Source organism: Nuphar pumila, chromosome 4 (genome assembly GCF_984573655.1).
Source record: "Nuphar pumila chromosome 4, dmNupPumi1.hap1.1, whole genome shotgun sequence".
NCBI lineage: Eukaryota > Viridiplantae > Streptophyta > Magnoliopsida > Nymphaeales > Nymphaeaceae > Nuphar > Nuphar pumila.
In genome coordinates, this window is record NC_143252.1 from 32,214,372 (window position 1) to 32,229,066 (window position 14,695).

General features: G+C 38.2%; 1 pseudogene; it reads right to left on the reverse strand.

Moving 5' to 3' along the window:
- Positions 1 to 12,011: 12,011 nt before the first annotated feature.
- LOC149839860 (benzyl alcohol O-benzoyltransferase pseudogene) lies at positions 12,012 to 12,590 on the reverse strand (annotated as a pseudogene).
- Positions 12,591 to 14,695: the final 2,105 nt, after the last annotated feature.

Genomic DNA, 14,695 nt, shown 5'->3' on the forward strand with positions numbered 1-14,695 from the left:
ATGTTGTCTATTAATTGCAGCAACAATAACAAGATAATTTTGGTTGAGATTTTGTGGATTTGCTACATGATTCATAATTTCATGTTTTTATATTTAGATTAATTTTTATCTTGTTGGTATATTTTTTATTGCGGTGTAGGTTCCTTGTCAATGAATACCTCGGCCTTCCACTTCATTTTGGTGTCGCTATAGAATTTCATTGGACACAACTAAAGGATAGGGTCACCAAAATTTTTTTCCACCCACTTGCTTTCTATGGCCCAGCACATTTTTATGATTAAGTTCAACATTACCCCCATGCTCCTACACTATATGCAGATTTTTAAGATGCCAAGCAAGGTGAAAAAGAGATGCATTAGACTCTTTCAAAGATTCATTTGCTCAAGTAAATGTGAGAGCTCATTCAACTCCTTGGTGAGTTGTCCATTGATTTCAAAACCACTCCATTTTGATGGTTTTAGGATTCATAATATGCATAAGATCAACTTAGCCCTCTTGGCAAAATGGCTATGGGTGATATGTTATTGAAAAATGTACTCTATAAGGATGACCCTCTAATTGGTAAAAAAATCAAGCTTGAAAAAAGGGCTCCGGTATTTGAAAAGGGTGAGTTGCTATCCTTGATGAGGATTGAGGTAGGGAACAACAATAATACTCGCTTTTGGCAAGACACTTGGTGGCAAGATGGGCGGTTTAGAGATGCCTTTCCTTGCCTTTATGCAGCTTCAATAAGGAAGTATGCTCAGGTTGCAGAAGTTTGTTCCTCACATCAAGCATCATGGGACTTGACTCTACATAGAAGCCCATCAGAATTGGTTTTTGCTCAATTGACAGTCCTTATCACTCAAGTCAATCATATATTGGGACTTGTCACATACGATACAGCCTCATGAACACTTTCTAACAATGGTAATTTCAGCACAAGCTCCCTCTACTTGCTCCTATCTGGTCCGGTTACCCTGGCTACCAACGAAGGTACTATGGAAAAGTGGTCTACCTTTGCGTGCCTCCCTCATGATGGCCTGTCAAATCCTTCTTGGTAGAGTCAACAGCTACTCAAGACTTCACCAACATGGTGTTCACCTTGCTAGCAGTTTTATCCTATGCAGAAAGGAGGAAACTATATCACATTTATTTTGGGATGGCGCATACTTTAGGGCTTTGCTTAACCTAGCATGGGGTTTGGAATGACAGCAATCAACACACATTCCGTCAGGCTCTTACCCATCATTTTGCAATTCATGGCCAGTTGAGATGGGAAATCTCTTCTAGAGCTCAATAGAAATGGCCTGAGTGTTATTCCAACCTTGTGAAAAATGGATTTCAGAAAAGAGATTTCAAGCTTAGAGGCACGTTCTTAAGATCGCTATCTTTAGAACTTCAATCGCCCCACTCCGAAAATTCCGAAGATGCAAAAAAATAGTTTTGTTACGACTGAGTTCCCAGGATACAACTAGGCTTGAACCTCAAGAGAGTCACTGCTTCGCAAGAACAAATTACCTCTCCCACACATGAACTCTGCAAGCCAAACTGAGAAGAAAGAAAGGAGAAAACTGGAGAGTCAGAAATTTCGATGATTCAAAAGACGAAAAAGGAAGAGATTTATAGACTTGTGAGAAAAGCCAAAACATTTTGAGATAAATGAGATTAATGGCCATAATCCAGACAGTTTGAAAATAGGACGAAAAGGTCCTTGAACGGTCACCCACCTTTGACTGGCAATCAAAGGCCTTCAAAACCGTCCAACAATCACAATGCAACATAAACTCAATATAAATGCTATTAAAACCTTTCAAACGGCCAAAGATCTCAAAACCGAAAATCCAAAACGAACATTTGCACCTCATATGCACCTCGCACTGCTGCGAGCGTGAGAAGTGCAAAGTGCGCCATCAAAATGCCACATTGCGCCTCAAGCGCCCTTGCGCGCGCACGCGTGCGCGTGTGTGCGAACGATGCGTTCGTTGATGCACAATGTGCAGCAGCGTCTGCATGCCACTTAAAGACTCAAGGCTTACCAAAGTAAAGAATAGATAACAAACTCTCTATTTAAACCTCTTGAAAAACTTTTCTCTCTTAGATATGGGACTAAACTTTTTCAAAACACTTTTGGTAGTAAACAAAATCATTAATATTTTAAAACTTTCATAACAATCTCCCACTAGTTTTAAAATATATTTGGCTTGCATAGAAACTTATGCATCAGTGAGAGTGCCTGCATGACTTGAACCCCCAATATTTGAAAGAAAACCTAAATTAACCAAGGTGCTAAGTGGACTTACCTTGAACTTAGCTTCTTATATTGTTAACGGAGTTTTCAATCATACATAGGTTTCCAAAAGTTCGATTGTGTGGATTTCATGTTGGCACATTTTGAGCCTTGTGCTTTCCTGGATTCATGAGTGCTCTAGAGAATTGCCAATTCTCATAAGAAATGGCTCACATTTCTACACTCACATAGGTGAGTTTGTCTAGGTGTACTGTAACACACACCCTAGCCTTAAGGCCTACCAACTCATTAAGAGCTATTAGCTCAACCCTCATATTAGTTACAGCTCATGAGCACACATCAGTAATGGGCTTACATAAATATGCTCAATATTTGTCATTCACCAATTTGTTTTCCATTGAACCTATGCATGTGGGATCTCCAATGCTCTAGGTTGGGTATCCTTAGGTGATGACTTAATTGGCTTAATTGTCATTCCTCTCGATGTTTTATTGATGACATCTCTCGAAAGGCCTTTCGTAAATAGGTATGCCAAATTTTGACGTGACTTCACATATTTCAATAAAATAATATTGTCATCAATCATTTGTCTTACAAAATTGTGTCTTAGACTAATATGTCTAGACTTTCCATTGTATTTCATATTACCTGCTTTACATATAGTTGATTGGCTATCACAAAACATTGAAATAGCAGGTATAGGCTTCTCACCTAGTGGAATATCCACTAGCATATTCTTAAGTCATTCAGCTTGTCTACAAGCAGATGCCAAAGCAATAAACTCATATTCCATTGTAGAATGAGCTATACAGGTCTGTTTCTTAGACCCCATGCAACTGCTCCTCCACCAAGAGTAAAAACCCAACCACTCGTAGACTTGGAATCTTCAAAGTCGGTATTCCAACTTGCATCACTATACCCTTCAATAATAGCAGGAAACTCGGTATAGTGAATTCCATAGTCTAAACACTACAACAAAGCAGTAGATTAGCGACGACCACCTTCCGTCGCTAACCATGTTAGCGACGGATTAGCGACAACGCGGCGACAGTATGCTTACGTCGCGAATATTTTGACGCTAACTGGCGACGGAATAATTCCGTCGCCAAGTCCGTCGCTAATTGCGACGGAATAACGAGCGCTACATTCCGTCGCCAATCCGCCGGTACTAAACGGCGACCACGGCGTGGCGACGGATTTAATTCCGTCGCTAAGCCGTCGCTAGAATAATATGAATAGCGACGGAATCATCCGTCGCTAATCCGTCGCAAAAACGAAAAAAAATAAAAAAAAATTTATTTAAAAATTAATTACGGAGAACTGTACAATTTATATTTCCTGTACAATTTATATTTCCTGTAAATAAAAAAAAAACCACACAAAAAAATTCATATAACAAGTATCTATAATAATTAATCATTCCACCTTAAAACTAAGAAGTTTAATTATTTACAATTCAACAATTACAATTAGGAAAAATAAAAAAAATAGAACTTCTTCAACAAAGTCCTCTAATCATCGCCAAGATTTTGTGCGTCTTCTTGTTCATTGTCTTTATCTGTCCCTTCAGCTCCACTACCCTGATTATCGCTAGCAGCCTACACAAGAAAAGAACAGTCAGTATTGATAAACAAAATATAATGAAATAAATTACACACTATATGTGATTCTATCATGTGCTCATGTGTGATCTAAGGCAATAAAAAAACTCTATATGTGATTCTATCATGCTCATATGTGTGCTAAGGCAGTCAAAAAATTGAATATGTGATTATAGCATGTTCATATGTGTTCTAAGGCATCTAAAAAAACTCTATATGTGATTCTACCATGCTCAGATGTGCTTTAAGGCAGGCAAAAAACTATATATGTGATTCGATCATGCTCGTATGTGTGCTAAGGCAGTAAAAAAATTGAATATGTGAATATAGCATGCTCATATGTGCTCTAAGGCAGGCAAAGCCAAAAATTTTATATGTGATTCTATCATAAATGATATATAACATGTTCATATGTGTTCTAAGGCAGTTAAAAAACTCTATATTTTATTATAGCATGCTCATATGTGTGCTAAGGCAGTCAAAAAACAGAATATGTGATTATAATATGCTCATATGTGTTCTTAGGCAGTCAAAAAACTGAATATGTGATTATAGCATGCTCATATGTGTTCTAATGCAATCAAAAAAACTTTATATGTGATTCTATCATGCTCATATGTGCTCTAAGACAGACAAAAAGTTAAATATATATATATGTGATTCTATCATGCTCATATGTGTGCTAAGGCAGTCAAAAAATTGAATATGTGATTATAGCATGTTCATATGTGTTCTAAGGCATATAAAAAAACTCTATATGTGATTCTACCATGCTCAGATGTGCTTTAAGGCAGGCAAAAAACTATATATGTGATTCGATCATGCTCGTATGTGTGCTAAGGCAGTAAAAAAATTGAATATGTGAATATAGCATGCTCATATGTGCCCTAAGGAAGGCAAAGCCAAAAATTTTATATGTGATTCTATCATGCTCATATGTGTGCTAAGGCAGTAAAAAAATTGAATATGTGATTATAGCATGTTCATATGTGTTCTAAGGCATCTAGAAAAACTCTATATGTGATTCTACCATGCTCAGATGTGCTTTAAGATAGTCAAAAAAACTATATATGTGATTATACCTGAGAGGGACCTAGAATCAAAGATCCCCTATCCTGAACAGCGGCCTTGATCTCATTTCGGAGAAAGGGGGCGACGGTGTATTGGAAGTAGTTATTCAGTGATTCATTAATGATCTCGCGTACATCATCACCGGAAAGAATAGTCGGCTGCTTGGAGCTTATGTCGGCGCAAGAAGTTGGTGAGCCGTAACTGGAAGAACCAATAACTGGTGAAGTGTTCATATTACTCCCAAACCCGAACACGCGACCTTTTTTGGGTTCACCTGCTGCAGTCACCCATGCTGTAGGATCAAATGATGGATGCTGAGTAGCGTCTTCACCATATCGCTCTACCATTTGTTGCTCATATGCCTCCTACAAAATAATGTTTAAAGTATTCATTAATAATTAATGATAACATTATGATGTCTTGCATATATATTGCAATGATTATTAATAGAATTAATACATACCGTTGTCGTTCTCGCCTTCTCTGATACGAAGACTGCCGTGGTCTTCCGTTTATGTGTTTCTACAAATACATCCTTATATGGTACACTGCCTCCTTTTTCTGCTTCCTGCGAAGTTAAATGATAAAAGATTTAGTACACAAATTTGCAACTATACTTATAAAATTAATATTATATATTGATGAGTTACCATTTTCTTTAGGTGGCTCCCAAATGTCTTAGATCCACCTGTGTGTAGATGGGCTTCGGGCATCTTCGATCGATTTTGTGAAGCCTTCGCAGAGCGATTTTTAAATGCATCTCCCGCCCACATATCGCACATTTCATCCCAGTAATCTCTCTTGATAGTAATAGGACCATGGCCCTTCCACAATAATGGATCATCTACTACGCCAGATGCTTTTTTTGCTGCAGTCTTCATAGTGTGCAGCATGTCTGCAAATCGATTGGCAGCCACCTTCTGCCACACCTTCCTTGCATCATTTTCTTCCACCGTAGTTGCAAAGCGATTCGAAGCCTACAAATATTTTCAGAAAGTTAGTAGACATTGCTTAAATAAATTAAATATGAAACACATTAACTATGAGGAACAACTGTATACCATGAATGAGGACCACAATCTGTCTAATACCTCCTTTGGGTACTCTTTCCATTGAGCAACTGGTCCTGGTAGATGTTGAAGAAGTGAATTCCTAATCTCCCGTACTACTTCTTGTGGCTCAAACCTCGTGCTGCACATGAATTGTTACACAGTAAATATCAATATAAAATATTTAAAAGATATGCAATAATTGAAAACAAAATACTTACGGTCGATTATCGATATACACTATTCGAATGAGTCTTCTTGTGCCAGCCTGTGAAGACCCTGTTTCCTGTGTTGGCTGTTGACTTGTGCGATCAACTGGTGTAGGTGGGTCGTGTACAGGCGCAACATCATCTGTAAAAAAATACACACCAAGTTCTCAGAATGTGCATTTGAACTAATCAAGCATCTAATTAGTTATATGATATACCTATCACAGGAGCCCGTGAAGATGAAGGTTGAGTCTGGCTACTACTGGATGAGCGACCACTATAACCTCCACGAACCATATTCTAACAAATAACATATGTCATACAATACATTCAAATAATTCACATCAAGTATTACAATGCATTCAAGTCATTCACATCAAGCATTGCAATGCATTCAAATAATTCAAATCATTGACATCAAGTATTGCACTAATTCAAATCATTCGTTAATTGCATAAATTATAATACATTCAGATAATTGAAATCATTCACATCAAGTATTATAATGCATTCGAATCATTCGTATCAAGTATTACAATACATTGAAATAAAATTTTTAATCATTCACACCAAGTATTGCAATACAACTCACATCAAGTATTACAATGCATTTAAATAGAGGTTTCTAGTATAAGATTTTGCTCACTAGCTTGAGAATTCTTCCTCGTCACTAGTTTGACTTTCTTCTTCTTCTTCTTCTTCTTCTTCTTCTTCTTCTTCTTCTTCTTCTTCATTGTTTGCCCATCCACTTGGTACATCATTTGGATCACATTCCTCTATGAATGTTTCATCAGCCAATGGAGATATGACATGCATATCATGCGCAACATCGTGACCATAAGCGAAGTCACAGACATCATCTGATTGATAGTAATCACTGTCTTCAGCTAACTCATCTTCTTGTAACTGATCATACTCGGGGTATAGTTTGGATTTCACCTTGCAAACTGCCCACCATTCATTTCTATCTGACTTTTTTATACTCGGATATGAAGTATAATAAACTTGTTGAGCTTGCGAGGCTAATATGAATGGTTCATATGTTCCAAACCTGGATTTATGATTCACCTCCACAATGCCTGAAGCTTTGTCGAGTCTTGTTGCAGTTGGATCAAACCAATGACACTTGAATACCGTAACCCTGTTATTCATGCCTAAGTAAGTCAACTCCATTATTTCCTCTATAACACCGTAGTAATCATGTTCATTTTCACCGTAGCTGCTACCCTTGACACACACGCCACTATTTATCATTGATTTGTTTATACCGTAGTCTTTTGTATGGAATCGATAACCATTTATGATATACCCGTTGTAGCATTGCACAACTTTGGTCGGACCATTTTCTAAATCACATATTCCTTGATCTTTAACATCACCATGACGAACCTACGCACAGACATAAACAATTATTGTGATCACGATCAATTAAGTAACTTAGTGTTGTTTATAAGTACAAAATTTATGTTAGCTTCTTTACCAACTGTTTCAACCACTCCACAAACTTAGTTTCACGTTCTTTTTGTACTTCTGCATTAGTGAGATGTGAAACTTTGCTTTGCAACTCCAGATCAAATCGTCTGCAAACCACAAATACTTATATTACCGAGCCATGTATCCACATATAGAACATAAAAGGATTTATAATTGAGTTGCATATACATATACTTACTCGATGTATGGGTCGATCGCTGAACAATTAAAAAGAATATAGATGTGTGCTGCATCTTGCTCTCGATCTGTCAATAGCCTTGATCGGCAACTACCAAATGCATGCCCAAGTCGTTGAAATATCGACAGCTTGTCAGCTACAGTTACTTGTTCTCCATCATCGTTACGGGGCGGGCATGTGTAACGTGTTGAAATATGAGGTTCGAAGTACATAGATGAGAAATTTGAAATCTCTTCTAAAGTGTACGCCTCACAAATAGAGCCTTCTACTCTTGCTTTATTACGAACCTTTTTTTTTAGGTCGAACATGCATCTGACAAGAATATACATTTCAAATTTTAAATATCTGTCATTAAAGAGACAAATATAAAAAAACATATACCTTTCAAATGGGTACATCCATCGATATTGCACAGGGCCACCAACCCTTAGTTCATATGGCAAATGTATGATCAAATGTTCCATAACATCGAAAAATGCTGGCGTAAATATCTTTTCTAACAGACAAACAGTGGTGATGACAGAGTCCTCGAGATTCTTTACATCTGATACAATGACCTCCGATGCGCACAATGTTCTGAAAAATCCGCTCAACTCAGACAATACCCCCCATATAGGTTTGTCTAACATATCATGGAATGCTAGGGGTATCAATCGTTGCATAAAGATATGACAATCATGGCTCTTCAACCCATATAACTGTCCATCGTCAATCTTCACAGCCCGAGCAATGTTAGAGACATATCCATCTGGAAATCTCAGTTGTCTCAACCATTGACATACATGTTTTATTTGATCAGGTCCGAGCACGTACTTCGCCTTTGGTTTCAGTACTTTGCCATTATACTCTTTGAGTTCCAATTCTGGTCTTTTACATATTAATTTTAAATCCATACGGGCCTTCGGATTATCCTTCGTTTTTCCTTTAATATTCATTACTGTATTGAACACATTATCAAACACATTTTTCTCTACATGCATCACATCCAAATTATGTCGTATCAATAGGGTCGGCCAATACGGTAGTTCCCAAAAAATAGATTTTTTCGTCCAATTGTGTTCCTTCCCAAATCCATGGAAGGGTGTAGGACTGCGGGCATCTGTTAATACATCTGGAAAGTATCGCAATCTTCTTAAAATCTCTATGCCAGACAATCTTGAGGATGGACCTTCCATTTCAGTTGTGCCTGCTGTAAATGCATTCTTTTGACGTCGGAACGGATGATCGCTGGGTAGAAATCGACGATGGCAATCAAACCAGCAAGGCTTCCTTCCATGCCTCAATCTAAAAGCTTTGGAATCCTCCATGCAGTACGGACAAGCCAACCTCCCATGTGTGCTCCAACCAGATAACATACCATATGCAGGGAAGTCACTGATTGTCCATAGAACAGCGGCCTTCATGTTGAAATTTTGTTTTTTGTGGGCATCATACGTGGTAACACCGTCATCCCACAGTACTTTTAATTCATCAATCAATGGCCTTAGATATACATCAAGATTTTGGCCAGGTGAGGTCGGACCAGGGATCAACAGAGACAAGAAAAGATTTGGACGTTTCATACACAAGCTTGGTGGAAGGTTGTATGGAGTTACAAATACTGGCCAGCATGAGTATGGAGTTGATCTACCCCCAAATGGATTAAATCCATCTGTACATAGACCGAGTCTAACATTTCGCACTTCCATTGCGAAGTTCTGATGAGTACGATCAAAGTGCTTCCAAGCTTCAGCGTCAACAGGATGCGTGATCTTGTTTTCATCGTGTCGAACTTTATTTGCATGCCATCTCATGTGTTTAGCTGTCTTTGAAGACATATACAATCGCTGCAATCTAGGAGTGATAGGAAAGTAGCGGAGCGACTTGTATGAAACTTCCTTTGATCTCGTGCTACCATTGCCTCTTGTCTTTGGCTTGAACCGAGGATGCCCACATGACAGGCATGATATGTCGTTTTCCTGCTCCTTGAAATACAACATGCAGTGATTTGGACAAGCATCAATCTTTTTGTAACCCATACCTAGAGCGTTGACCATAACTTTCGCACGATAGAAATTTTGTGGCAATTTCTCATCTTTAGGCAACATACTCTTCACAATCATGCACAAACGGTCAAAACATGATTGACTCAAATTATACTCGGACTTCAAATTCATTAGTTGAAGAACTGCAGACAAGATAGTGTGACTCTCACAACCGTTCCAAAGTGGCTCATCAGCATCTTTAAGTAAATCATAAAATCTACTAGCTGCATCGTTTGGTGATTCTTCATCTACGACAGTTCTTACATCACTAGAACTCATAGCAGAACCCAGTTCTGTTCCTGCAGCATCAAATATCAAATTCGTATATGGATTATCGTGCACCACATTCACCCGTGCATCAAAATCGTTTCTAAATTCTTCTCCATGAAACGCCCAGTTCTGATAATCACTCACAAAACCCTTCCTGTATAGGTGATGTCTAACGCCATGAGGTTCTACAAATCGATTATTCTTACAAATCTTGCAGGGACACCTAATTCGACCTGTGGGATCTACCGTACTGACACTCGCCGTTGCAAATTCAATAAAACTATCGACACCATCCATATATTCATGCGATAACTCATTGTCCACTATCCTACGGTACATCCATTCACGGTTTGCAGTCATTCTGTCGTATGATGTTACGAATAGTATCCTAACGAATTAAGAAAAAAACAATCAGAATGCGACGATGAAGAAAATATCAAATTTATCATGCAATATACTATGTCAAACAATAACAAGAATTTTGATGCATGCATTGATAACTTAATATTTTCATGTGCAAACTATTAATGACATGATACAATCATTTGAAGCATGCTTTTATTATAAAATTTCACATGGAAGTCAAAATCAAATTGAAAGTAACTACATGCAAGCATGGATACAATTACATCAAACATTGCAATACATCATAATCATTCATATCAAATAAATGGCAAACATGTACCTGCAGCAAACACACTTCAATATCTCACTAACTACTACCATGCTTAGCATGGACTCCGTACTCCAAAAATAAGAACACTTCCATATTTCTACATTAAAATCATGCTCAGCATGATCTCCGAACTCCAACAAAGCAGTCCTAGATATCAACAACTAAGTGAGTGTGTGAACAATAAAGTGCTGCATTCAATAAATTAAATAACATGTGATACGTTTGCATCACTTACTCACCACGGGTATTTACCCGATTTGCATTGTTTTTGTCATTTACTTACCACAGGTGGCCGAGCACGAGTTGGTTCCGTTGAAAAATCTGCACAAAAACAAAACAAATTAAGTAACAAACTAACTAATCATGAAACAAGATGAAACACTAACTAAAAAAATTAAAACAAATTAAAACAACTCTAACTAATTGAAAGAAGAGAAAAGAAAAATAGTATATATGTTAAGCCAAATCTAACTAGAAGATGCTAATTTAACAAACCAGCTATAACATGTTGAACCAGTCGACTAACATAAAGTCATAGACAATTTCTAATCTGAACTACTTAGCAAAGGAATAGTAAATCAATCAATTAGTTTACTAGAAAAGATGTGAACTCCGTTTAACCACCACTATCATAAAGAATTCAAATAGCCCTAATCTAACTAACTGATTGTGAGAACATTAAATACCAATCTATCTAAGAAAAATATAATTATAAAAGACTAATAGATTGAAATACTCTAACTAACCAGATTTCAAGAAAACAAATTGAAGTAAAACTAACTACCAGTAGACATTAACAAACTAACAAATTGAACAACATGGACAACTTGTATATATACATTACAAAAAAAATTTCAACTTAAAATCCACGTGGACAACATATATGCAAACTACACTTAAAACCATATGGACATCTTATATACACATATTACAATTTTTTTTCAAGCTAATCACATGGACAACATAGGGATCACATAATAACTTTTTTTTTTTTAAAAAGAGATCACATGGGCAGCATAGGTATCCATAACAAAAATTCTTTTCAAAACAGATCACATATGCAACGTAGGTATCTCATAACAATTTTTTTTTAAAAAGAGATCACATGGGCAGCATAGGTATCCATAACAAAAATTCTTTTCAAAACAGATCACATAGGCAACGTAGGTATCTCATAACAAATTTGTTTGGCAATGAATTGATCTTTATTCACAAAGCAGATAAGATAAAAACAGGTTCTGTGGACTTTTGATCCGGGGTGGGTCCGTACAGCATCTTTTTGAGCTCCCGTTCAAAGATCTTCATAGCTGGAGCAGGCAAGGAAATCGGGATCACCATCCCTTCTCCCCCTTCGTTATTCTTGGAGTTGACGTAGAAGCTAACCAAGCCGGGGATTGGGCCGTCACTGCCCTTGGCTGGACCGCCGTACACCGGCATTCCCCAGTCGAGGTCCAGCTCGCTGAACCCGGCATGCCTGATGTCCGAGACCACGAAGGTGCGGACCACCGTGATGTTAGGCCGGCCCTTGAGCACCATGAGGTCCGCCACTGACCTCATGTACTCGTCTGTCACCTCCTCCTTGGCCTTCTTCACGAGCTCCACCGCATAACCTAGTGGGTTCGCACAGAGCTTCGCCGCTATCGAGACAGCTGCCGGGATTACTATCAGGCATTGCCGTAGTACCCCTGCGGCAGCGGCGGAATGTACCGGGACCGCGCGTTGAAGATGCACAACAGGCGAACCTCCTCCTCCGGATCGGGCTGGAGGCCGGCAGTGCGGCACCGCCATAGGCAGGGGGTCGACCCCCCTTGCCGAAAACGCAGAGGGTCGACCCCCCCTGCCGGAAAGCACGGCAGGGGGTTAAACCCCCTCTGTTTCCGGCAGGGAAGGGGCGTACCCCCTGCGTTTAGAAGAAGAAGAAGAAGAAGAAGAAGAAGAAGAAGAAGAAGAAGAAGAAGAAGAAGAAGAAGAATATTACCTGCGCTTCGCCGGACGGTGGCGGGAGGTTGACGGGGAGCGGCAGCTGGCGAGCGCCGGCTGGCGAGCGGTGGACGGGGAGCGGCGGCTGGCGAGCGGCGGTGGCGAGAGCCGACGGGCGGGAGGGAGCAATACAGAGAAACAGGGAAAAGAGAAAGAGGGATGGGATTAGGGATTTACGCGATATTTAGCGACGGCTTAGCGACGGAAACATTCCGTCGCTAAACCGTCGCTAAATCAAAATACAAAAACCGCGACGAAATATATACTGTCGCTAATCCGTCGCTAATGAGCGACGGATTAGCGACGACAGAGTTCCCTCTCTAAATCCGTCGCTAAAATGGTGTTCTTGTAATCAAAAGTAACGACAAAAACATGCAGTCGCTAATCCGTCGCTAAGTAGCGACAGATTAGCGATAAAAGTCGTTTCTTCGCTAATCCATCGCAAATTAGCGACAGATTCTATCTCTAGCTAATCTGTCGCTAAGTAGCGATGGGAAAAATCCGTCGCTAATTTCCGTCGCTAATTAACAATTTTCTTGTAGTGAAAGTATACTTTAGATATCTAAGAATCCTGTTCACTGCAGTCCAGTGTTGATGATCAGGATTATTAGTGTATCTACACACTTTACTCATTGCATAGGCAATATCAGGCCTTGTGCAATTCATTGCATACATAAGACTACCTACAACACTGGCATATTTTAATTGTTGAACACTTGCACCAACATTAGGAGTCAATTTCATATTTGGATCATATGGGGTGCATGCTGGTGAACTATTAAGACATCTATACTTTGTAAGAATTTTCTCAATATAATGTGATTGACATAATACAATGCCATTTTTATTTCTTATAATTTTGATTCCTAAAATAACATCTGCAACACCCAAATCTTTCATACAAAACAAGAAAGATAAAAATCTTTTTGTTTGATTTATGCATTCACTATTGTTACCCAAAATAAGCATATCATCAACATATAAACAGATAATAATGATTGAGCTACTATCTACTTTACTGTAGACACATTTGTCCGCATCATGAATTTTAAAACCATTATGTACCAGAGAACTATCAAATTTTTCATGCCATTGCTTAGGGGCTTGCTTTAATCCATATAAGGATTTCTCAAGTTTGCGCTCTTGCCCTAGCACTACAAAACCTTCAGGTTGCTCCATATATATCTCTTCATCTAATTCTCCATTCAAAAAGGTTGTTTTCACATCCATTTGATGGATTTGAAGCTTATATATGGCAGTCATGGAAATCAGAATTCTAATAGTAGATATTCTAGTTACAGGAGCAAAAGTATCAAAATAATTAATACCTTCTTTTTGTTTAAAGCCTTTTGCAACCAAACGCGCTTTAAATTTATCGATTGTACCATAAGCTTTTAATTTCTTTTTGAAAATCCATTTGCAGCCAATAGTTTTGCAACCAACAGGTAAATCCACTAATTTCCAAACATTATTAGACATAATTGATTCTATTTCACCATTAATAGCTTCTCTCCAAATGGCAGCATCTTGAGAAGACATAGCCTCTTGAAAAGACACAGGATCATTCTCAATTAGAAATGTATTAAAGTCAGAACCAAAATTAGTTGGTTTTCTAATGTGTTTATTGTGTCTAACTTCATATTCTGGTTCATCAACACAATCATTAGAATATTCAATCATGTCATTAGCAGGATGTTCATCTACTGTAATGTGATTGCCATCAAAAAGAGAATCAAATGCATTTTTATGTTCTATGAAAGATGCATCTCTACATTCTATAATAACATCATTAACAATGTCCAGAAATCTATATGCTTTACTATGTTCAGCATACCCAACAAATGCACATTTAAATGCTTTAGGTCCAACCTTCTTCCTTTTATTTTCTGGAATTTTAACATATGCTAAACAAC